Source organism: Neophocaena asiaeorientalis, unplaced genomic scaffold (assembly GCF_003031525.2).
Source record: "Neophocaena asiaeorientalis asiaeorientalis breed wild unplaced genomic scaffold, Neophocaena_asiaeorientalis_V1.1 scaffold188, whole genome shotgun sequence".
In the NCBI taxonomy this organism is placed as follows: domain Eukaryota; kingdom Metazoa; phylum Chordata; class Mammalia; order Artiodactyla; family Phocoenidae; genus Neophocaena; species Neophocaena asiaeorientalis.
The window spans coordinates 744,456-761,951 of record NW_020174156.1 but is presented as its reverse complement, the minus strand read 5'-3'; positions in this window follow the sequence as shown (position 1 = coordinate 761,951).

The window sequence follows — 17,496 nt, the reverse complement described above, 5'->3', positions numbered from 1 at the left end:
TGCCGCGGAGTGTCTGGGCCCGTGAGCCATGGCCACTGAGCCTGAGAGTCCGGAGCCTGTGCTCCACAACGGGAGAGGCCACAGCAGTGAGAGGCCCGCGTACCGAAAAAAAAAAAAAAAAAGAATATCTTCTTATAATCATTAACAATATATCATCATTAACGAAAAAATAGAATTTTTTTTTAAATTAATTAATTTATTTTTGGCTGTGTTGGGTCTTCGTTTCTGTGCGAGGGCTTTCTCTAGCTGTGGCGAGCGGGGGCCACTCTTCATCGCGGTGCATGGGGCTCTCACTATCACGGCTTCTCTTGTTGTGGAGCACACGCTCCAGATGCTCAGGCTCAGTAGTTGTGGCTCACAGGCCCAGTTGCTCCGCGGCATGTGGGATCTTCCCAGACCAGGGCTTGAACCCGTGTTCCCTGCATTGGCATGCAGATTCTCAACCACTGCACCACCAGGGAAGCCCCCAAAATAGAATTTAAATAACAAATGATTCTGTTCTCAGAAGTATACTGTATTCACTTTTAAATATATGTTAGAGAGAAAGAGAGGGAAGGGACAGTTATATGGGTAGATATGATATAGATGTATAGAGAGATAAAGATACACATACAGTCACAGGTGTAGGCAGGAATAGAGATATAAATTCTAGTAATGCACAAAACATTTTGAAATATGCTTTTTTTTTTTGGTTAAAATTACACAGTGGATATCATTCTATTGACATCTTTTAGATGGAATACATCTTTTTAGTCAGAAAAATGTGGATTTAGGTCCCAGCCACTACTTATTCCCCATGTGACCCTGAGCAAATTAATCTACTTCTCTGCACCTTAGTATTTTCTTCATTAAAATGGAGAAAACAACTGAACCTCCACATGGGGCTGAGGTGATAGTTCCATGTTATAATGCAGGGCCTTGGTCTTAAAAGGCTCTGAACAAACTTTGACTATAATAATGATTATTGGTTTTGTTTTATTGTTATTATAAGATTTACAGGCTACTGTGATACAGTTTTTGGAAGGCTTTCCCAAGACAAAATGATCCTCTCTTATCTATTCCCCAAATCTACAGGAGTGGAGCATTTTGTTCTGTATAATACAGCTCACTCCACAGGTTACAGTTGATTGGACCAGTATGTATGTAAAGCTCCAGCTAGGGAGAGCACAGATTTTGCCTCCTGGAAATTTGAAAGAGAATTAAGGTAATTCTTGTAATATGTAAAACCAGGTGCTATATACACAGCCATGAGGCCATGAGGCCAAGGACCATAGAACAGTTATTCCCAGAAGGGAGAATAATGAAGCTGATTTGTAGGAAGAAAGAGAGATAAAAGATAAAGAGAGAAATTAGTTTGGATTACTCATGGCCTTTTGTAGTTTCAGTCTTTCAGAAGACCTAGCCTTTAGATTCCATGATACAGTGACTTAAACTTATGTAACAGGCTATTTGGATTCTTCTTTAATTCACAAAGAAATTGTTCAAAAGCCTGTTCTGTAAACTCTCAGATCCTTTAGCCTGACCAGCGATAGTGATATTAATTAGAGGGAGTGTAAGAGAACATTGGGTGAAGGAATTGATGAATGGCTTTCTTTGTAGAGAGCAATTGCTGTGTTGTGACACTAATCCATCTTTTGGGGGGAAAGATTGGGAGAATGGTAACTTTGAATCACGAGCTTGAGTAGAGGGACTTGAGTGGGACCATGTGGAAAGTTTTAGAATGTACAATGCATTTGCTACCACTGGAAGGTAAAAATGGAAGCATCCTGGCTCATACCTTATAAGGCTTAATGTACAGAAAATCCCAATCTAGAAGCCTGGATTACTTTAATATTAGACAGGCCAGATATGGTAGGCAGTATAATGGCCCCCAAAGATATCCAAGTTCTAATCACTTGAACTTTTGTGTACTTATTATGTTACGTGACAAAAGAGAATTAAGGATGTACATGCAATTAAAGTTACTAATCAGGTGACCCTGAGATGGAGAGATTACCCTGAATTATCTTGATGGGCCCAATCTAATAACATGAGTCCTTAAAGGCAGAAGAGAAACAGACAGAAAAGAGGGTCATAGGGATGTGATGTGAAAAAGACTTGATCTGCTATTGTTTATGTTTCAGATGGAGGAAGGGGACACAAGCCAATGAATGCAAGTGGCCTCTAGAAGTTGGAAAAGGTAGATTCTTCCTCAGGCTTCCAGAAAGAAACACAATCCTATAGACACCTCAGTCTTAACCCAGGGAAGTCCACGTTGGACTTCTGATCTATAGAACTGTAAGACAATGAATTTGTTTTAAGCCATCAAGTTCTTGTTAATTTGCTATAGCAACAATAGAAAGCAAGTACTCCAGTGTATTCCAATTACTAAATTGAAATTATGTTTGTGATTTAAGATGACTATAGGGACTCTTCTATCCTGTGGGAGTGAAAAGAAAAGCTAGGATTTTCATCCAAGAAAGGAAAAGACCAAATCCCTAAAGTTTAAAGGTGCAATGAAGAACAACAGTAAATTTAGGTTGTGAACATACCATGAATAATTATTGTTCAATCTGCTAGTTATAATATATGTGCTTTCATTGATTCCTTAATTCATTTAGGTTAAAGTTAGTTTGAATTTGGTTTTGTTACTTATAACCAAACAGTTTTAATGACTAAACACTGTTAAGGATAATTATCTTAACAACAGGTACAAATGGCCTCAGGCAAGGCTGTTGAACACCATAGTCCTAGAATAGGAACAGTACTAGGGCTTCTTTTTTTTTTTAAGGAGAAGAAATCATAAAACATGCTATAAAAAAACACCTCCTTTCATCCTTAACAAAAGCGTCAAGAAAGTCAACACTATTTTATACACTGAGAAACTGAGGTTCAAAGAAGTTAAGTAACTTTGTCAAGGTCCTAAGTGATAGAACTGACATTCAAATCCCAGTCTTTCTTATATTAGAGCTCTATTAGAGCATTCATTCACTCAGCAAATGTTTACTGATTAATTACTTTGTACCCGACACTGTGATATCTAGCTTGCTCACATTTAATAAGGCCTTGTTTTGTACCAAGTAATTTACATATATTAATTAATGTAATCTTTGTTCTATTATTCTAATTGTTCTAATTATGGTGTCCATTTTACAGATGACACCCAGAAAGGATAAGAAGCTTGCCTGAGATTTTGCAAATGACAGAGCCAGGATTCAAACCAGCCAGTGTGGTTCTTTGTGACTCAGCCATTTATCTCTGCTGCTGCCTGTCCTAGGTGCTGAATATCTAGATAAAGTCTACTCTCACAAAGGAAACAAACAAACAAACAAATATTCATTGTAATAGGGTAAGTAAGACAAGGGCAGCATGTGATGTGAAAGAATAACAAGATGTCAAAAGATTTTTAGGGAAATAACATTTAAAACAGAGAGATAAAATGTGAGGAGCCAGCCATAGGAATGTTTGAAGGGTAGTGTGGGGAGCATACTGGGCAGTATGAGAGACAGCCTAGAGATAGAAAAGAACTCGGCCCTTCCTTTTAATTGAAGGAAGGCCACTCTGCCTGAAGCAAAGGCTTAGTTAAACAGGATTAAACAATGAGAACTGCAGCGAGAAATGGATGGATTTAATATTGGTTTTATGGTTCTTCATTACTTGAAATAAAATTTCCCCACAAAATTAATAGTAAGAATTATTAATCAAAAAACCTTATTTTCAAAATGAATTATGCATGTCTAATAAAAGAAATCAACTGTCTTCTATTTATTTTTGTTGGAGGAAAACCATTGTTATTTGGTCCCATAAGCGACCAAAGCACAGACATTACTGAGTGGTTCCTATTCCTGTTGCAGATCCAAAGGCCTCTATTGCATAAATAATAATGGTAGCTCACAAAGTCAATTCACACTTAATTTACTGATTATCTGGTCAGTTTTAGCTCATGGTAAATAAACTAAATTAACCTTATCATTTTCATTTTTGGTTATAAGTTAATTATGTTGATGCATGATATATAGGCTATTGCAAATATCTACAGGTGGACATGATAACCCTTAACAATATAATTCAGAAAGATATCAGTCATATCCTCTCATACATTTGGAATGTGATATATTGCATATTTCAAAAGCTTGCTTTGTTTAATTATATTTAGACATACTACTTAAATTCATAGCCAAAATCAGAATGTTGCTCAGAAATTTTGTGGAAAGGAATGAATTATCATAATATCCTTTTGTTTTTAAGGGTATACACTTAGAGTGCCTACTTCACATGAATTCATTAAAAATAAAACCAAATAGTAATCCCTTATAATAACTAATATTTAATAAATTAAAATATTGAGTTCCCTACACAGAAACTTTTTCCAGTTATAATTTTAATGTAATTGATATTGCAAATAAATGATGTATCACAAAACAAAATTATACGCAATTACAATCATAAAAAAGAGTAAGAAATAATTAGTTTATGAAACTCAATCTGACTAATAATTCACTTAAATTAGTACGTGATGACTCCTCTCTATCTCTGATCCCCAAGAATAATAGGTGTGAAACATGGAAAAATGAATCCACCTGGCTTATACAGCATGCTAAGAATCAGTAAATTTTTAAATTATATTAACTAAATTTAAAGTTTATTTTACAGAAATCACCAAATATGTACTGGCCTCTTCAAAGATTAAAAAAAAAGATTCAAAAAAGGCAGATTCTAAAATGATATTGCAAAAAGAATAATTTGGGTTACAGAGAAAATTTTATCAATTTTCTTTCCTGATGATAAAGAAGAACAGAGGCATGTGAGAATGGGATTGTTCTTATATTTACTAGATGGACATACTATTGGTTAAAGATGATGTTCATGTATCATTTCATTTTTCCAAAGTAATACGTATAAAATCTGTTCACTAATACATTCCTAGGTGTTAAACATTTCTGAAACAATCTATGTTTTAAAATATTGGAATAATATATGTTGCTGTATATTTGGGTTCGATGGTCTTTTGTAAATTTGCCCCCTAGGAATACTGCAGCCTTATATTCCGGCAAGGAATATAAAGAATTTGCTTAACAAGAATTTGGGTTGGCAGAGAATCCCCCGAACGAAACATTTTAATTAGGGTCTCTCAATAATAAAAGCTATAAGGATTTTTTTTTTTAAGGAAAAGGAGTTGTATTTTCTGTTTTTACACACACACACAAAAGAGAGAAAACCAAGACACTTGAGAGGAAGAGCAAACCTAGTTTTAAATTACATCCACTTTCATGGCAGGAAATTCTTCCAAAAGTATGCATTTATAAAGATACAAACTACTTTAATCTTTTACATCCTCTTAACAGCTTTAGCAGAAATTACTTTCATAAAGTACACATATTTGTTATAATTAAGTGAAAAGACAGGGACACAGGAATTCTGTGTGTTTTTCGCTTTCTTTTTTTAATCCTATTATTTGGAAAAAATTCTGTCTTTCCACTGTAAATAGATCAAGAAAAAAAATACTAAATACTTTTGATAAAGAAACAGGGACTAAAATTAAATTGCCAGAAAAACAAAATAAAAGAGTCCACATTGTACATTCTTCAACCATGCAGACCATCAATTCTCTCCCATATCCTCAAAGTGCCCACAGTGATACCCTTGGTTGAGCATCTGAGAACAAAATGCAACATCCACACCTCCCTGCCTTTGCACCTATATTTCTCTGCACCGAAGATACACCTACACCTGCCACAGATAAATATATCCACAGACACATGATACACCACATATCAGGTCACTCCTCTGAGCCGCTTTTCTCTGGCATCCTCCCTCATCCCTGACCCCAGCGCCTGTCTGGGGCTGTATGTTCCTCTCACGGTGATGCAGTTCAGCTGTGGGCAGAAGTTACAAATGTCTATGCAGGAGCCAGAGCAGCCCTGGCAAACTTCATATTTGGCCCAGAAGGTGTTGTTTTCATTTTAAACTGGTCCAATATTTTTATTACGTGATCTACCATAAAATTCCAGATTTCCAACTTTGCTGGAGAAAAAAATGATCTGCCACATTTTCACACTCAGAAATACTTTGGATCAGAGCAGCTCCCGTGCAATAGGCAGGACCTGTCAGGTTCACCACCCTCTCCATCTCCCCTGGGTCTATCAGCTTTCACATAGTGTTATATCTACAGTGTGTGTGTGTGTGTGTGTGTGTGTGTGTGTGTGTGTGTGTGTGTGTGTGTACGCACCCATTTTTACCATGGAGAACTATTTCTCTGTACCTAGTCCACTCATCTTATTTTTGTCAACATAGCCTGTATATTATTTGACACTGATACCCACCCCCCGCACCCCCAGGCTGTGGGAACATGAACATCACAGAAACTTTAAATACATACATCATGTATTACTACCATTACCTTCATTATTGCAACCAGTTTTAACCACGACTTCTTCATTACTTCACTTCATTTTCAGTGCAACCAAAAATACCTATTTAGGGGTTTCCCTGGTGGCGCAGTGGTTGAGAGTCTGCCTGCCGATGCAGGGGACGCGAGTTCGTGCGCCGGTCCGGGAAGATCCCACATGCCGCGGAGTGGCTGGGCCCGTGAGCCATGGCCGCTGAGCCTGCGCATCCAGACTCTGTGCTCCGCAACGGGAGAGGCCACAACAGTGAGAGGCCCGCGTACCGCAAAAAAAAGCAAAAAACAAAAAACTATTTATCCCCTTCCCAGCTGTTCTTCTTCTGTTTAATGTGTTAAACATGTGATGACCAAAATAGAGGCTGTCAGAACGTAAAGCTATTGATAATTCTCAATCTGGTTAATAAATCCATATATAAAGAAATTAGTAAATAGTATCCCACATTCTTACCTTCCTTCCAGATAATTTGCTCCCCGCCCAGGATTGAACACAGAAGGCACAGAGAAGCACCAGAAGCTCTAGCATAAGCTTCTGGAGTCAGCTGACAACCACAGGGTCCTCTGGGAAGTTAGAATTTGGTATAATTGCCTGAAACTCCTCAGGCCTAACTAGGCTTGATTTCAGTGACTAGTGGGTTCATTTGCTCAATTTGTCTGATAGCTCACCAGGGAAAAACAGGCTTTTCATCACTTGTTAAATGAGAAGTGTTACATTTTTTTTAAATGTAATCAAACTTTCTCCAGTCTCTGTGAAAGGTACAGAAGAGAGCATGCATTTCTGTTTAAACACTAATGAAAAGAAGAGCAAATGTTACCTGATCATCTACTATATGCCAAGCACTGAACTAGGTGATACACATTTTTTGTATTTTATTGCTCCACCTTGAGCTAGGTATTATTGTTCATATTTCTATAGATAAGGGAGTTGAATCTTCAAGTAAAGGTGAAACAGTGCCTAGTATAATAGGATTAGTAACTTGAAAGCCTGGGATGCAAACCCACATAGGTTCAATGCGAAGTATGTTCTGATTTTACCAAGCTATGCTGTGCCTTCTCCCAAGCACTAAAGCCTTCTCATCCCCAGTCTCCTTAGGGGCCTTAGTTAATGAGCAAATGGGCCATAAATCAGTAGCTGATGAGAAACCTGGAAAGCAGAATCATACTGGAAAGCACCTGAGGATGTTTACCTGGGGAAGAGAAGAAAAAAGACCTAATTGCTGTTTATGAATATTTGAGGGATGAATCAATTGTTTGGGGGCTTCAAGTTCATGCAATTTGGAAAGAGGGGCTTTCTATGAAAATTAATACAAAATTACGAATGCAAAATTAGTTGTTAAAGAGAATATTTAGAATGACAAAAATTTTCAAATTTTAAAAATGTGAACATGTACCACATTTATTTAAAAATCCAGAAAAATAATATAATACTATTTTTTATTCATTAACTGTATGGCACACCTTTATAGCACTCTTTTCCCTGTATCTTTTGCTCTGTGATTGCCTCTTTAATCACTTTATGGCAAAGATTTTGTAATATCTTCTACAGAGAGAATAGAGAGAAAATTAGCTTTTTTGGCATGGTTGATTGAAATTTGTTTTTTATTAATGATATTTTAGAAAGGTTTCTATCAGTTTCACAAGTCATTATTGAAAATACTATATAAATGGTTAGGTTTGTTAGCAAATTAGGGAAAATCTCTGTCAAGTTTCTTTCATTTATGAGCTGTCACAGATGAACTCAGTGTTTATATATAGTACTGCTACAATTTTATACACTACAATTACAAGAATTTTGAAGAATTATAGTCTGTGCAATTCCCATAGAAAACAATATATGGTGTTTATAATTGTATATGCCCCATTATAGAGTATATTCCTGAGAACAGAAAATGTAGCTAGAGAAGCTTCCATTGAACAATTTTACACACCTGATGATTAGACAAATCTTGATCAGCTAGCTTCTGACTCCATACATTCAAGCATCCACAACCCACATACTTCTGGCATGAGACATCTTAGGATGTACTCATATTATGAATGGTATGACCTCTGAGTCACCTCAGAGTTATGAGCTCTGGCCATACATCTTTGTGTTCTAACAGAGTGAGCAGTAGCAATTTTCTAGAAACCATTCCTATGTATTGGAGTGGTTATTGATAACTTAGATATACATGAGAATTACTGCAAGCCCCATAAACATCTCCCCCTAAGCCCAAACTAAGTGTATTCCCAACTGAAGCTCCCTGTAATCAGTTCCAAAACTGCCCCAGCTCCTCCGACACCACGTGACCTGAGAGGAAATGTAATGGAGAAGTTGGAGTGGGAATAGAGAGTTGTCCTAATTGACTGTGCTTAAAATATCCTATTTTTGCTAATCTGAAATACATATGGCCTTCAGAACTATTTCTGGGGCCGCTCCCAGGGTTTTGGAAGTGGCTCATGCACATGCAGGGCTTGAATCTTAAGCTTTATTGATTTCACAGTAAATCTGCCTCTGTTCAAGGGTTACTGTGTGGATGAGGGACACTGTGTTTTGTGCTTTTCTGTAGCACATGGGACTATATAGCTTGGGACAAAAATTATAGGCAAGAGGTTTCTGGTTCCATTTTAGAAAGAAATTACTAACAAAAAGAGGTGTCCAACAATATAACGGGCTGCATCAAAAAGTTGTGAACTCCTGTTACTGAAACTAGTTCAACTGAAAAGCGCTATAATATCTGGAAAGGACGTTCCGAATGAGAGGTCAGGTCTGGAATCCATGCATGATCCTTACAACAATAAGTCACTGTGATATTTAGCTTTGACACATTAGCTCCTTTTTGCTTATTGTTTATAAGAATTTGGTTGAAAAAAAGAAAGCCAGTACCAAGAACAAATATCTAATAGAGTCAAGAAATTCAGTTATTCAAAGAAATTCAAAATCTTATGTTGAATTGCATTCTTTCTTCTCCTTAATTCAGTGGCTCTTTTAAGAAACAAAGAAAAAATAGAAAAAGATTTTTTGCAAAATAAAATCTTAAAAGAAAAGCAGATGGGAATGGAGCTGCTTAGTTTGAAGCAAGGAGTAGAAAACAAAGAAGTTACCTTCGCTCCCTTCTCTTCCCTGTCACCCTTCAGTGACCCTCTTGGACTCCAGCAGAATTTATAATTTAGGGTTTCATGAAAGTCAATGTTCTATCCCATAGACCAAGGGCCTCCTCCTGAATCTGTACTATCCATGTGAATTTCTCTATCTGAAACATGTTTATAGCAAAACTTAAAGCAAAGGGACTTTTGTGAAACATCTCACCAGGGTTTCTTAAGCTGGAACACGCATGTTCCAGGGGTCACAGGTGAAGGAAAGAAATAATAGGACCTGCAAGATAAAAGTGGCACGGTTTCCGGGTATATATGTTTTACTTGATGTTAAGTATATGCAATGATATTTTTATGTTCAAATAAATACAACAACAAACACAATGTAATATTTACAGAATTTTTGAAGATAAAATACATAACTTCAAAGAAAATTCCAGCTGGCCACAGGCAACTGCTGTTAGGACACCAGGGCCTGCACAGAGAGGTATGTGTTTCATTTATGTCTGCAGTTAGGAGTATTTCAGGGAGAAGCCCTGCATTAAGCTACTAGTTCAGAATTGGGCAGGAAAGCTGGAGACATGGCCCCTAATCTCTGCTCCAGAGTGTCTGACTGTCTTAAAGTCAGAGGAAATGGCACCTGTCTCCCGTACTTGGCTGCAAAGATAAAAATCAATCCAAGTGATTTTTATGAAACAACTTCAGAGTCCTTAGCATTTCAAGGGACACTATGGGGTAAAGATGTATAATGGAGCACACAGTCTGTGTCCTTTAAGAGCCTGCAACCTGGTACTGACAACAGAGACCAATCGATGACTAATCCGAAATGGTTATCAGATGAAGGAAGCCCAGGGAGCTTCATTTTGAAGAGCCAACTGCAATCATGAACTTTCTGGGGAATAAAGTTACTATAGAAATATATGGAGCTGTTTTTATTACTGATAGTGAACATGTAGCTATCTGCAATCTGAAGAAAACAAGCTTCCTGATAAGACTATTTTAAAAAGATAAAAATGCATGAGCTAGGAAATAATTCTAAAATGCTGATGGACAATGGAGGTAAACTGGGGGGTTGTAAGAAGCTAAAAGCTATGCTCATAAAGTTAAAATCCTAAATGCATTACTCTAAGGAAGGTGATAAAACATTTCTAATCCTCTTTAGAAAGTATTTGTTTTTAATTTTGTTACTATGTACTCATATTGACTTTTACTTTCAAGAGCTTTTGATAAGAATTGCATTATCATATTTTCATATAAGGTGTTTTCAGGAATATTTTGCTGAGTACCCTATAATAAAATAACCGACTAAGTAATTCTAAGATTTATTAAGATTGTAGGTGATTTTGTCATTTTATTTGATTCCTGTGGATTATCCAGTCAGTCAATTTGTTTCCCTTTTTCTGGATGTCTGTTTGCTATCTCTAACACTTCTACTAAGGGAAATCAAAAAAAGAAAAAAAAAGCTGAAGTCAAATTTATCAGCTTTAAGTTGGTGCTTTTGTAAAATGTCCACTGACTAAATGCATGGACTAAAATAATATTACCACATTTTGCATTATCCATGATGGTTTTCTCCTCAAATATATGAAGAACCTTGGGATGTTCCAAGGTATGGTTTGCTACTAGGTCACTTAATACCCTGATGCACTGCTAATCACTGACCTGGTTTCAGAAATTTCAGTGCTAGCTTGCAGCAACAAATACTATAAAATGTAAGTACAGAACTGTTAGGGCTAGGAGAAAAGCAGCTTGAATAAGACAAAATCAGGAAGGTCCTAATAAATAATGGTTAAAAGCAAGTTTGGGAATCTAACGTAAGTGGATTAGAAATCAAATTCTGCTGCTTGGGATACCATAGGGTGACCTCGGGCAACTTACTTAAGAGTCTCAGCGTCCTCCTTGGTAATACCATATCTCAGATTATTAAAGGAATGATTGAGTGTGTAGGTGTATTCCATTTACACACATATATATGTGTGTAAATGGAATAATAATCTTCAGGATAATATTATATATAAGTATTTTCACATGTGTGTATGTATCTACAGGAAAATACTTTGGAAGTGAAATTTCTGGATAAAAAATATATGCATTTGTATCTTTTATAATGTCCTCCATTGAGGTTATAACAATTTATATTCCTACCATCAATGTATGAGTGCTTATTTCCCCAAACCCTTACCAACATAGATATCATAAACTTTAAAATACTTGTCAATATTATAGGTGAAAAAGGTGCCTTTCTCAGGTTTAATTTGTACTTTTCTTATTATAATTGAAGTTGGTCATCTTTTAATATGATCAACATATATATGTACATATATATATACATATATGGAGAGAGAGAGATTTTATCTATCTACCATCTATCTATATTACTGAGGTGCACATACTCTTCTATACAGTAAAGGCATATATTATCTATCTATGGGCATATATTTTGCTATGAATAGGATAATTAATAGGCCCAATGTTTGTTTTAATAATTTAAGGGTCTAAATATCTGTTTGGGTTGAATGCTAAAATCATATGTTGAAGTCCTAACCCTCAATACCTCAGGATATGGCAACATTTGGAGATAGGGTCTTTACAGAGGTAATTAAGTTAAAATGAGGTTATTAATGTGGGCCCTAATCCAATACGACTAATGTCCTTGTAAAAAGAATAAGTTTGGACACAGACTTCCCTTTCTAGATGAAGAACTGAACCTCACATTATGTAAATACTGTGACCAGGGCAAATTCAGTGGTTAGTGACTGAGCCAGGACTAAAAACAGTCCAATTATTCTCCCCTCAGCTCTAGTGCTGACTTTAATGAAATTATTGGGTTTAAAAAACACTGTTAGAGAACTTAGGGAGTTTTTCTTACTATAGTATTTTAAAGGTAGTAGAAAATGTTCTGGAACGTCTTTCTCATTATTTAGAAACATTCTAAAAAGACAGAAAAACATAACTCTAACACAACCTTTTTTTTTTTTTTTTTTTTTGGTACGCGGGCCTCTCACTGTTGTGGCCTCTCCCGTTACGGAGCACAGGCTCTGGACACGCAGGTTCAGCGGCCATGGCTCACGGGCCCAGCCGCTCCGCGGCACGTGGGATCTTCCCGGACCGGGACACAAACCCGGGTCCCCTGAATCGACAGGCAGACTCTCAACCACTGCGCCACCAGGGAAGCCCACACAACCTTTTTATACGAGTGACGGTATGGGCTGAATTGTGTCCCCCAAAATTATGTTGAAGATTTAACCACCAGAATCTCAGAATGTGACCTTATTTGGAGATAAGGTCTTTCCTTTCAGAAGTATTTAGTTTAAAATGGGGTTATTAGGGTGAGACCTAATCCAATATCAATGGTATTCTTATAAAAAGAGGATATTTGAACACAGACACAGATAGAGGCAAGGCTATGTAAAGACATAGGGAGAAGACAGCCGTCTGCAAGGCAAGGACAGAGACCTGGAACAGAACTTTCCCTTATGGTCCTCAGAAGGAACCAACCCTGCTGACCATCTTGATCTGAGACTTCTAGCCTCCAGAACTTGAGAAAATAATTTTCTGCTGTTTAAGGCACACAGTCTGTGGTACTTTGTTACGGCAGCCCTAGCAAACTAATACATTGTCTAAACTGACATCCTTGCTAAATGGATGGCCACTTACTTCTGTAAAGAGGTGAGCCCAAGGATGTTGTAAAACTAGGGTCAAGACTCTTAAAATAGTTTGGTTCCCTTCCTGCATAAGCCAAAGAAAACTCAGTTTTGTATTTTCTACCTACTAATGACAAATTATATAAAATATACCCAATGTGTGGTAGAAACACATGTTATGTCATAGGGCATGTCTGACATTGTTTTGCCCTGTATAATCATTGAAGCTGGAGTTACCAGACATTTGTCTAAGGCACAAAATATTTTGAATAATGTACACATAGGCCATCTCTTTGTGAGAAACATAGCTTTGCAGTCAAAGTTCCAGGATGAATTAATTGCGAAATATACTCTAAGTAATGGAAAGAGCTGACTGGCCATATGGTATAGTTATATATAAGCCAATTACATTTTGGAAGATATCTGCCAAAAACTACTTTTGTTTCAGAATAGCTGATATTAAAGAATTATTTCTGACAGTAGTAGTTAAACTGGACATAATTATTAGAGCAATCCCTAGACACACACACACACACACACACACACACACCCCAAAGCATAGGAGGACACATATCTCTTGCATATTTATGGTATATGAAAACACTCTTAATAAGGTTCATTTTGAGCTCCCGAATGAACTTGCTGGAATTGTCGTCCAAATGAAATAAAAACCCCAAAAAGAACACAAGATTCAAGTTCTAACTGAAGTGTTGGTAATGCTCCCCTCAGGGAACTTTAAATGAACTTGTGCTGTTTTGGGAGTACTGGAATCAATAGAAAAGCTTAGCATCTTTTGATCTCACTTCACAAAATGGCTTTTAATTGTTCCAGTAAGATGGCCTAAAAAAGAAAAAATTATATGATTCCATATATAAAAATTATGCACAAAATACACGCTTAAAGTTTTCCCAGTCCTCAAATATTTACGTAGGCTGATAGTTTTCAGCCTTCTGTATCCACAACATTCACATTTTGATTAAACTTCCATAAGAAATAGTTCTTATTACAGTGCAGTATATTGGGGTGGGGATGGTGAGGAGGGGCATATGCTATGCTTTCACATATTAAACACTAACTATCTGTTGAAGAAATATTTAATACTATATACTTACTGTAAAAGTCTGAAAGCTTAAACATATATTATTTTCTACTTTACTTTTTAAAAACAATGGGGATACTAACTATGGGGATAGGTAAGTTATTTTGGCCAGTAATAATATCCAGAGACAGAGACTCAGAAAAATAAATAATTTTATAAAATTAGTAGAGAGCTTCAAGAAATATCAACTAACTTATACACTACTTAAGTATTACCTATCTACCCTCATGTAGTCTCTATTGTGATACAAAATGTCAATCTATTTCCCAATGATTCTTTTGTAAGTTATGTATGTCACTTCCTTGAATATGATGCTGTGGAAATATTTTGTATAAACTGACTCATTGCAAAGGATTCACTGAAAATTCTTGGCACTTTATAAGCATTTGGTCACTGTAGAAAGGCCGATGCTCATCAAAGCTTTTATTGTGTTATTGTAAAATGAAATTGGTGGAATATGAACATATTAATAATTTAAGGAAGATAGATCCCTAGGTTCTTGCCATATTATTTTAAGCTGCATCCTAGTATGCTGGACAGAAATTTCATTGGTTATACATATAAATTGTGTTGCTTTCACACAACATGGTTCTTTTTAATAGAAGCTGCTGCTACTATATTCTAACAATCAAAAAGAATACTACACAGTCCAGGACACTTTCAGCGCAAATGGAGACTATATATATCCCTAGTACCATTTCCATATCTGACTACATGCCATATTACCTATTTTGGTTTCCTACTTACTTCAGGTTTACAATACAGATTTTAATAGGTTTTTAAAAATTATTTCCAAGCAAAATATTTATTTATTTACTTATTTAATACTCATTCAACTTTTCAAAATCACTGGGGACTCATTAGGTAGTTGCAACAAAACAAAATAGGATACATAATTGGTCAATATACATGAGAGAAGGTTTACAGAAAGCTGTAGTTGTATAAATTATACTTTTAAATGTGATTTTAAAAGTGATTTCATAACACACAAGCTAAAGGTCTCAAAATTTGGATGGACTACATAAACATAGATAAATACATACAAACACACATACACAGATAAACACACAGTCACTCCTATATCACTGCCACCACACACACAACAATTTTTTACTTTTTAAAATGAATATAATTTTGGAAAGTAGATTATTAAAGCTTTCTCTAAAGCAAATCCTGGTTTTCCACCATATTCCATTAAATAAGCAGAGATGCTTCTTCACAGGAGAAAATAATACACCAAGTAGAAATGTGTAACGATAAAGGTACCAGAAGTGATGGCCAGGATCCTGGAAGGCTAGGAGTTTCAGCAAAGCTCAACTAATTTATCATGCCTGTTAAATAAGGGTAGTTGTTCTACTGACTTTCATTTGCAGCATTTTCTCAATTCTATGACACAATATATATTAAATACACTAGCTCACATATTTTCATAAATGGGAATGTTCTAAAATTCTTTAAAGTCTACTAAAAAGTAGACTGCCAGTTTTGCCTTCTTTTTCTCTTTTGTTTCATTTGACCATTTGTGTCTCTGCGTATTATATTAGCAGAACTGAATAACCATAGAACACCATTAGAGAAGTGTTGAGTCAGATACAGTGAGGCCTTGTTTAGTGATTTTTTTGACACTTAACTTTCATATTGTGGAGAATTAATTCACAGTCTATTTTGTTATTTCATAAGTGTTAACTCCTCTAATGAATTTATGTTAAGGGGTACCTATGCACAGGAATTTTAATTTGTATGGTTTTTATTAATACTTAGAAGATTCAAACATCAAATTATTCATTTGTCACTAATAATGTTTCCACAATCCTAAAAAAAACTGCAAATTTCAAGTAAATCTTATTTCTTTTTAAGGGTTATGCACCAATATAAAAATTCAAAAGCCAGATAATTTTAGTGGACAAAATATAAAATTCCATGCCTTAGATGAAACCACATAGTAACTTAGTTTGGGCTTCATATTAGTGGTAAATTCCTCTGCTGCCACTGTGTGTGTGTGTGTGTGTGTGTGCGTGTGTGTGTGTGTGTATAAAACAATGAAAATAAAAGAGATAAGCAAAGTATTATTTTGAACTTTAAGGCTATATAGAAATTTAACTCGCCTTTCTTTTCAGATTTATTTTAATTGAGGGTATCTTTATGAGAATGTTTCAAATATCACTAATTACGTAGAGTCTAGCTAAAAAGGAAACATAAAGTAAGGCCCAATATTAAAAATAATATGCAAAAGAGAATGAGGAAAAGAAAGAAATAAAGTTTTTTATTGTTAAAATCTGTTCTGGGGCTTCCCTGGTGGCACAGTGGTTGAGAATCTGCCTGCCAATTCAGGGGACACGGGTTCGAGCCCTGGTCTGGGAAGATCCCTAAAACCCAACACACAAAAAAAAAAAAAAAAAAAAAAAAAAATCTGTTCATGTCTACTTCTAGTATTTGGACTATTTATATATACTTTCAAGCTAGAAATTCATGGCAAAAGACTTCTTGAAACTATCATCATGGCCACATGTCAAACAAGCAAATTATAAAGAAAAAATACATACAGGGAAAAAACAAAACATAAGAAGAATATTTTGGCACAAATTAAATTCTGCATCCAGTGGATGCTATCTGATAAAATTGAGTGGCTATTATCCTTACACTTCAACTCAGACACAGTTGAGTGTATTGTATGGGCAGCAACCAGAACCTATTGCTAACAAATGTAAGTTCTATCCAATAGAGTTATCAGTGTTATTTCACTTCAGTGTGCAATTTCGGTATACATTTTTATTAACTAGAAGCAAATGATGAATATTTCAAAGAAAGATTATTATGGTATTCATGCAGGAAAATAAGTAGAGTAGTAAAAATGCTGATGTAGGGCTTCCCTGGTGGTGCAGTGGTTGAGAGTCCGCCTGCCGATGCAGGGGACACGGTTTCGTGCCCCGGTCTGGGAGGATCCCATGTGCCACGGAGCGGCTGGGCCCGTGAGCCATGGCCGCTGGGCCTGCACATCAGGAGCCTGTGCTCCGCAGCGGGAGAGGCCATAGAGGTGAGAGGCCCGCGTACCGCCAAAAAAAAAAAAAATGCTGATGTAAGAGATAGGTTCATATTCAATTCAAGTGGCACTTCATAAAGACCTAGTATGTAAACTAACATTTCAAATCCTCTAAAGGCTGAAACACTAAAACACACAAGCACATTCCTAATAAATGACTTCTTAATGAAGTGTACTGTATCCGTACTCTGGACTTAGAAAACTCAAGCTCAATTTCAAGTTTTCTCATTTATCTTGTGACTGAGTAAAATCACCT